This window comes from Rhinolophus sinicus, chromosome 14 (genome assembly GCF_057876585.1).
Source record: "Rhinolophus sinicus isolate RSI-liver-muscle chromosome 14, RSI-T2T, whole genome shotgun sequence".
In the NCBI taxonomy this organism is placed as follows: Eukaryota; Metazoa; Chordata; class Mammalia; order Chiroptera; family Rhinolophidae; genus Rhinolophus; species Rhinolophus sinicus.
In genome coordinates this window covers 112,691,833-112,701,672 of record NC_142514.1, presented here as the reverse complement: position 1 = coordinate 112,701,672, position 9,840 = coordinate 112,691,833, and positions in this window count along the sequence as shown.

The following is a 9,840-nucleotide window of genomic DNA, read 5'->3' as shown; positions in this document are numbered from 1 at the left end:
GTTGTCTTATCTAAGCTTTTCTGAGGATAGGAATCATGTCTTACCTATTGTAATATAACCCATCACAGCAAGGCCTCAGTAATTTCTGGATCTGGCCCCCACCATTTGCTTCAAACTCTCTAGCATTTTCCTGGTTTCCCTGGTTTTTCAACCTATCGTTTCCCACCTAGATTCCTCTCAGTTTAGCCTTCTTGGATTAACAATCCAATTGGGTGGTCTGCGCCAGTTTGATAGAGCTTGGCCCAAGGTGGCAGCCTATGAATTCCCCTATTCAGCTCCATGCTCCGAGAGTGGTGTGTCATCCACTCCCAGGTTCCTAGACGAGCAGCCCAAACCCAGGGTCCTGAGCACCCACCTGTCAGGTGGGAGACAAAGAAGAGAGAAGGAGAGACTGGACAACTTGGAATGTTATTATCTTCTAATAGAAACATTTAAAACACTAAATGTGTTTTCAGATAGCAGGTACTCTGCTGACAAGCATCACGGTACTGAAAGGACAGAAAACGATTATGTGAACTGGAATAGTGATAGCGAAAAGACAGCAAGGCAAGATTTAAGGGGAAAAAAATAAACACTGTTCTTATCCTGCATCCCTGTGTTGTTTGTTGTGATGCAACTGGAGGACGGGAACGTCTGAAGTCAGATCAAACTACCATCTATTATTCAGCTTTGCTAGATTGTTGCTGAAATGCACATGAAGGCAAGTACCCAATTAAAATGCCAGATCGTTGACTGTCTATTCTTAGCTCTGAAAGACAATGAATGCTGTTGTAGCTATGTGTAAACTATTTTGTCTAATGTGAAAGTCAAAAGACCAAAAATGTAGATAGCTAACCAGGAAATGGAATGGAATAAATTAAAGAAAAACATTCACTGCAAGCTTCCAGTCTCAAGGCTCAATGGTCTCATACCAAATACTTGAAATGAAGTATGTAGATTAAAAATCCTAGCATGTGTCCTTGTTCAAAAAACAAACATGGGAGATTGTCTAGCCTTTGTCTCTGAATTAGACTGAATTAAGCATATGTGAGGTTTGTCACGAACTCAGAGAATTTATTAAAGGAATTCATCACAGCACTCACACGTAGATTACAGTCCTGCTACGGGATTACAGCTTTGAAAGCTGCTGGAAAATGTGTGAATACTTACCAGCAACCCACATAATAGAAAAGGATGGGTGTGATTATTTTCACTTCCAAATCAGAAGATCCTGAGATAATAGAAATTCCCTTCAGATTCTAGATTCAGACTTGGTAATAGAACTCACCTTTCTATCATGTAGGCCTAAGAATTGTGCTTATTCCTTCCAGCTGGGCCCACAACTCAAATTATACATAGCAGACAGCGTGCGGTCTCTGGAGTCAGAAAGATGAGAACTTGAGTGTTTGCCCTGCACGTTACCACTAGGACCACTGTGATAACTGTGCAAAGTATGAGCCGCTCAGCTCCAAGGGGTGCTGTCTCCTAGGCTGTGATGTGATTACCCTCTCTTGGTGTGTTTCCAATTGCCTGCTGCCTGGAAAGGCAGAAAACATTCTGTTGTCAGGATGGGAGGCTAAAGGAATTGCAGAGAGGCCGGCTGTAAGAATTTGGAGTCAGCTAACCAATGCAAGTGGTTGCCTATTCCCAGACTTCTTGCTACGTGAGATAATTAAAAGTTTTACTTCACAAGTCACCGTTAGGTATTCTAGTTGCAGCTGAACACATTCTAACTGTTGCAGTATTTCTCTCTTAACAAAAAGAAAATATAATTATATGCCTTAAGGAACCCAATAAGCTCTGCTCTTCACTTTGGGTCATCTGGCTGATGGGCTCACTTTATCACTAACAACATGGATTTCACTGTCATTTCCCACAGAAAGGTCATGCAGGACTTCTGTTCTTGCTAAATCCCACTGTCCCATCCAGGCATCTCTAGGGGCACCTTGCAGATGCTCACAGTCCAGCCCGTCACCTCTATCCTCCAGCCCCTGGCTGATGTCTGCTTCTCATGAAGCCACAGAGGACGCTTCATCATTGCTCTGGGTTGCCTACCATAAGAATGCTGATATACATTTCAAGAAGGTATTTTCTAATATTCCCAGATCTACCACGTTTCAAGGCATCAGAGCAGCACTTTGTTCTATAATATATAAATGGAAAGGATAACAATAATTACGTCACTGAGCACTTACTATGTCTCAGCCTAAGCAATTTATAGAGTATCTCATTTATTTTCCACAATAGCCCTATTACAGGTTAAGTAATGTGCCCCAAAATCACAAAACTAGTGGTGGAATTTAAGTCAAATTTAAATCTGACCCCACCCCATGTAGCCTCCGTGCCCCACTGCACTGTCACCTGGGAGCCTAGGAGAATGGTATGTTAAATTGGGAGTTTCCAATGAGGCTCCACCATAAAATAGATATACAATTCCATAGTGTTTTGTCACAAGGTACAGACTTTGAAAGGAAATTTGACAATTCTAAAATCACATCAGGGATATAAAAGATTGAGGCAGTGGAGAGTCGTGGAGGATTTGTGAAAATATTTGGAGAGAGCAAGCGAGTACTGTGAGAACCACCCATTCCGCAAAAGCAGAGAGGCAAAAACACAACTCTACTTCCTTCACCTCCAGTCTCCAGAGAGAGTGCCGTGCAGGGGACCCTGCTCGCTGCGCCATTTGTCATGCAGGGAGGCCTGCGGGGTCTCTGCTCCCGCTCCCCATACAAGAACGCAGGACATGGTGAGGCCAAAAAGGAACACCCACGGAGCCATAGATGGGGGAGTCATACCACTTTATTCTCTCTGGCGGCACTATACTCTCACTGGAGGCTGGATCCACACTGTCCGCAAACCGCCATCCACGCTTGCCAGCCCAGCCGCCATCTCCTTGCTAGGCCCCATCCTTCTCTTTCTTCTCCTTCTCTCTCCCTCTCTCCTCTCCTCCGTAGCCGCAGCAGTTATATTGGCGGCTAATTGGCTAACTGGCTACAGCTGACGGCCATCTACTACCCGAGCCAGCACCCCTCCACGTGAGGCAGACAGCCTGGAAACTACTTTCTGGGGCTCTGCCCCCACAGAGAGCTTTCAGTGGGGTCACTGGGAAAACTCGACAGGTATCTTCTTACCTTTGGAAGAAACAGTGGACTAAAGTCTGACACCTGCCTAAGAAATCTAATGGCTTCTCCTCCCTGACAACATAACCAGCGGGGTGCTCCAATGCTGAGAGCACAGTAGGGGCAGCTGTGCTGGGACTGCCCTGCCCTCCTCAGTATTTTATTTTTAATTAAAGTTTACTGGGGTGACAATGGTTAGTAAAGTTACATAGGTTTCAGGTGTACAATTCTGTAATACATCATCTATACATCACATTGAATGTTCACCACCCAGAGTTAGTTCTCCTTCCATCACCATATATTTGATCCCCTTTACCTTCATCTACCACACCCCTCCCCCTTTACCCTCTGGCAACCACCATACTGTCTGTGTCTGTCAGTTTTTGTTTCTTTGTTTGCTTGTCTTGTTCCTTTTCAGCTATAAGAAAAGGCGCCCTCCACAGTTTTATGAGTCAAAGGATTCATGAATGGGGACCAAATGTGGGCCCCATTGGGGAGCGAGCCACAGTGGAGCCTGCCAGAAAACTAGGGCTGAGAGGCAAGTGACAATGAAGAAAGCGAGTTCATCACACATGACAGTACAGCCCAGCAGGGGAACCTCCAAAATGCCATGAATCCGGCCACAGGACAGTCAACTTTCTACATCTGCCAAACTAAGAGAGCCAGAAGTCACCTTAAGACCTATTCAGTGAAATCGCATGGTTCTCTGCTTTTTCTGTCTGACTTATTTCGCTCAGCATTACACTCTCAAGATCCATCCATGTTGTCACAAATGTTCCTATATCATCTTTTCTTACCGCCAAATAGTATTCCATTGTGTACATATACCACACCTTCTTTATCCATTCATCTATTGAAGGACATTTTGGTTGTTTCCATGTCTTGGCCACCGTAAACAAAGCCGCAATGAACATTGGAGCACACGTGTCTTTATGTATAAATGTTTTCAGATTTTTTGGGTAGCCACCCAGGAGAGGGATTGCTGGGTCATATGGTAATTCTATTCATAATTTTTTGAGGAACCTCCACACTGCCTTCCATAATGGCTGCACCAGTCTGCATTCCCACCAACAGTGTATGAGGGTTCCTTTTTCTCTATAAGTGGTATATAAATCAAAAACAACAAAAGAACAAGACAAACAAATGAAAAACAGAAATTCATAGACACAGACAATAGTTTAGTGGTTATCAGAGGGTAAGGGGGGTGGGGGGTGGGAGATGAGGGTAAGGGGGATCAAATATATGGTGATGGAAGGAGAACTGACTCTGGGTGGTGAACACACAATAGGATTTATAGATGCTGTAATACAGAATTGTACACCTGAAATCTATGTAATTTTACTAACAATTGTCACCCCAATAAATTTAAAAAATAAATAAAATAAAAAAAAAGACCTACTCAGTGAAACTCTCCAGCCTACCTTCTCCTTTCCCACTCAATGTTCCAGCTCTATCTAGAGGAGTCAGTAATAAGAGGAGCTAGTAAAGGAGGGAGAAAAAAGATTAAGAAGTCAATCACACCCTCCGCCGGTGTGGGTAGGGGCCCTCCTACTATAGGCCCTAACAGGACAGCAGGAAGTCTGTACTTTGGAATGAAGAGTTTTCTAATATAGTGAACATTTTAAACCACGGAATTGGGACAACTTAGTTACCTGTTAGGTAACATGTGCTACCTAACATAAATCAGGAAAGCTATGAGCTGGCCCAAGTTTCATCCAGGGCACGGGGAAAACTTCCTCCATTATATGAATTTTAAGAAACTAAGGGAGACTAAATAAATTTCATTCAGCAGTACTGTCAACGTTATCAATACACAAATAACACATTGGTACCTATATCTCCCTCAGAAATCCTACAAAAAAAACAGCTTCTTCAGCTTTTACTTGGATTCTTACTCCTCCATGTAGCTTAAACAAAATCTACGGGAACCAAGTGGGAAAACAGTCACCCTACAGTACTTTTACCTATAACTCAGGCACCCATTAATTCTCCTTCCCAATATAGCCCAAAACACAAAAACTTCAGGCGTATTAATGAATAAAGACTGATGTCTCATGGGCCTTCTCACCCACGCAGCAAACACAGTCGTGTTCTGATTGCGGCGATGTCTCAGGGTAATAGCCCTCCTACACCAGCAAATAGTTAACCTAGTTGTTCACAACAGGGGCAGTAGCACCCCCTAGGGGAAATTCTGGAAATCTATGGGGACATTATTCTAAGTGTAGTTGTGCCTGAGAATTAAGCCATTGAAGAACATGATCTGTTTTTCTCATGTTGCAGTAGGGCATTCCATCATTTTTTAAATTTTATGTGTAAGTAGGTTTTATTTTCTATGGGTTTCATCCAGATAGCAAACATGGTATTGAAAATATTTATTATGAAAACAAGAATTGGGTCTGATATGATTGGTAACCACTTTGATGCACACTATATTGTTTACCCAATCTAATTTTCTCTCTGATTTGTCTATGCATTTCCCAAATTTTATTTTGAAAAATTTCACACATTCAAGATTTGCAAGAATACTACACTGAATACCTGTTTGCTGTTCACCTAGTCCAGGGGTGTCCAAACTTTTTTCAACGTTTTTTACCAAGGGCCATATGTGGTAAAATACACAAACAGCCGGGCCACTCACTCGAGGTGAAGTATGTATTGCCTCACCTGGTTTATTTAAGTAAACTAAATATATTTTTGGAATTTGCTGCGGGCCAATTAACAATGGATTGAGGACCACAGTTGGCCCACGGGCCGCAGTTTGGACACCCCTACCCTAGTGTCACCAGATTTAACATTTTGCCTCATTTACTTGATCTCTTTATATACACTTTTTCCCCCCTCAACCATTCAAGAGCTGTTTTCAGCCTTTGACACTTCATCCCTAAATACTTCACCACGCATCTCAGAAGAACAAAAACATTCTCCTACATAACTCAATACAATGATTACACTCAGGAAATTTAATATGGATGAAAAACTAGTATCTAAGATAGTCCCTTTTTAAATTTTGTCATTTGTCCCAATCAAATTTTCCCAACTGTTCCTTTACAGTTGTCTTCTTTTTCGTAACCAGGAATTAATCAGGAAACACATCTTGCATTTAGTTGTCATATTTCTTTAATCTCCTCTAAGCTAATCAGCTCACCAACCCCTTTGTGTCTTTTATGTCACTGTATTACTATATGACTAGCTCCTTTGGGGCCCAGGCACACTTTAAGTCCACGTGCCAGATTAGTAAGTAGCTGGATGAGCAGAATCTCATCACTGCTATGTAAAATCTATTCAAAGAATATGCCTTACTAGGGGAAGGTCTTTGAATTCAAAGAATATTTCACAAAATTTAATTATAGCAAATCCCTTGGGAAAAAATAGTTTTTGGCTTCTAATATAATGTTACCATGGGCATCCAAATTCCTTGATCACTGATTTGTTGATTTGGCCCATTTGGTTCTTATTTAGCGTACTTAAAAGAGACCATAACAGCTTGAAATATTTAAGTAAGATCTAAAAAACTGAGCAGTTTATTTCCTCTTACTATTAGGTTGGTGCACAAATAATTACAGTCTAAAAGGTTAAAAAAAAAAATTGCAAAAACCGCAATTACTTTTGCACCAATGTAATAGAAAAAAAAGCTCCTTTGAGTATTATGAACATCTTACATAGGTGTATAGAAATTCTCAAAAATTATGCCAGCTAATAATTTAATATATCCTGTGCTAGACAATGAATTGGAAAATAATTTAAATCCCACAGATCTTCCCCAACAATAGGACACATTCCTAACTGGATAATATGAACTCAGACACAAAATATTTAATATCTCAGAAAAGACCACAGAGCCCAGCAAGTGTAACCAAACAAGAAACCATCTCAACCACAACTGAACCCTTCACCCTCCCTGACAATTTCCTCAGGCTACAAAAAAAGTAGAGAGAATGAGAACTATCCAGGCCTCAAACTACAGCGCTAACTGGAAAACAAAATGGTCCAAGTTAAAGTGTAAAGTCAAGTGGTATTTTTGATAGAATGTATAGCACATACCTCCAAGGATGAGCAAGATGGAAAGAAAACATCCTGGTAACTCTATATACACACCATGACAAAAAAGTAAGCAAAAGAATAAATATATAAGTAAATTGAAAGAAAGCATGCAAACTACAAAGAACAAGACTAGAAGAAAACTCACACAAAAGAAACAAATTTTTATAAATTGCTCCTTAAGGAACTTAACAAAAATCTAAATATAATAAGCAAAAGCTCAAAAACAAGATGATTAAAAAAAAAAAAAGAATTAAGGAGATTACCAAGCAAAAACAAAAAGGCAAACAGCATCACTACATAATCAATTAATAAATTAGAAACGGCAGGAAACAGAATAGGCAAGGCTGAAAAAATAAATCAAACTTACTTTATGCCCATTTACTTAGGTGACACCAAATATCAATTTGGATCAACTCAAAGGAATGCAGAGTACTAGGAGAATAGTAAATATTTGAATAAATATAAAATAACATTTTTTCTCATCAATAAAATTGTTTTAAAATAGAATTAGGTGTTTAAAGCAAAAATAATAACAACGTATTCTGTGGATTATAAATAGAAAGAGAAGTAAAATGTAGGACAACAAATGACAAGGTGAGAGGAATGAAAGATTAAAGTTTTAAGGTTCTTAAAATGTGAAGTGGCATATTTTTGGTGGACGGACGTAGAGTGGCCTTCATTATGTTCTGATCCTGGAGTTCACATCCTGTGTGACCCCATCCCTTTGAGTGTAGGCAGGAACCTGTGACATGCTTCTGACCAATACATATGGCAATGGATGTACGTCCTTTGGTGTGATGGTGTGATTGCATTACGTAAGATTTCAGAGGTCATCTTGCTGGAATCTCCCTCTCCTCTGCTGGTTGTGAGGAAACAAGTAGCCACCCTGGGGAACCCCATGTGGTATGGACCTGCTGATGACCTATAGGAGCAGAGGGAAGTGGGGTCAACAGCTGGCAAAAAAATCTTTCAGTCTTAGTTGCAAGGAACTAAACAGTGCAAAGAACCACAGGGGTGGGAAGAGGGCCTTTTCCTACTTCAGCTTCCAGATGAGAACCCTGTCCTGGCCCACACCTTGATTACAGCCTGGTGAGACCCTCAGCAAAGGACCCAGTCCAGCTGTGCCTGAACTCCTGACCCATAGAAGCGGTGATAACAAATGTGTGTTACTTCAAGCCGCTAAGTTTGTGATGGCCGTGCAGCAAAAAATGAATTTTACTGATATGTTTAGGTTTAAATCTATCATCTCGCTGTTTTCTTTCTGTTTGTCCCCCCATCTGTACTTGCTTCTCCTTTTCTCTTTTTCTGTCTTCATTTGGATTGATAGTATTTTATGTTCCATTTTATCTTCTTTCCTGGCTTATTGCTATAAATTTTTATTTGCTTATTTATCTTAGGGTCTGTTTTACGGTTCATAACTTTACATCTTTATCACAGTCTGCATTCAAGTTATGTTATACTGCTTCAAGTATATAGTGTAACAGTATACTTCCATTTCTCCCCTTCCCGCCTTTGTCATTGTCATTTATTTTGCCTTGACATGTTATAACCTCACACTAATTGTTTTTCTTTAAACAGTAAAATATCTTTTAAAGAAATTTGAAGAATAAAAAAAAAATCTTATATATTTACCCATGTAGTCACCATTTCAGTGCTTCTTTGTATGCCTGATAACTTTTGACTGGATGCCAGACATTTTGAATTTTATGTTGTGACTACTGGATATATTTTTATTCTTACAAATATTTTCAAGCTTTGTTCTGGGATGCAGTTAAGGCACTCAGAAACAATTTGATCTTTTCATCTCTTGCTTTTAAGATTTGTTTGTCAGGACTAGCTCAGTGCCAAGTCTTGGGATAATTCTTCTATATTACACACGACCATTCTGTATACTCTACCCAGTTCTTGGCCAGTCTTGAAATTTGCCCTTCTACCTAGTGGGAAATGTTACCTCCTATCTTCTCAGGTAGGTTAATCTTTGCCTAGTCTCGGGTAGTTTCCTCACATGCATACACTAATCAGTGCATAGATACTTGAAGGGGATCCTCTGAAGATTTCTAGAGTTCTTTTTGTGCAGTGATTCCCTCTCTAGTAACCTGTCCTGTTGTCTTGATCTCCCCAGACTCATAATTCTGTTTCCTCAACTTGGTTAGTTCAGTAGGTTCTGCCTGGATTGCCCTGCCTTGTACCACAAGACGGGAACTCTCCCAAAGCAATCAGATAGGGCAAGCTCGGGGCTCATCTCTTGTGTTTGCCATTTCTCAGGGATCACTGTACCTTCTTACCTGATATCCCATGTCTTGAAAACCAACATTTAACATATGTTGTCTACTTTGTGGTTGTTTTAGGCAGGAAGGTAATGTGGGTAATTTGCCTTGGCTGGAAGCTTAAGTCTTGAGCTATTTCTTATGAAAAAGCAAGACTGACTCAGAGTTGAACCAAAAGTAGACCGAGTACAGCCAAGGAGCCCCATGGAATCATTATCAAGAAGGTCTGAGGTCCTAATCAAGCAACTGACTTAACTTTAGAATTTTAGAATTACTAATTTTAGAATTACTAGTGAACACTCACTGCAAGGTGCCTCAAGTTTTCCTTTTCAATGAATGTTCCCACTGTAGTTATTGTATGCTTCTCTCAATAGCTCAAGACTTATGTGGTAGATTAAAGATGGCCACACATTATTCGACACTACTCCCACTGA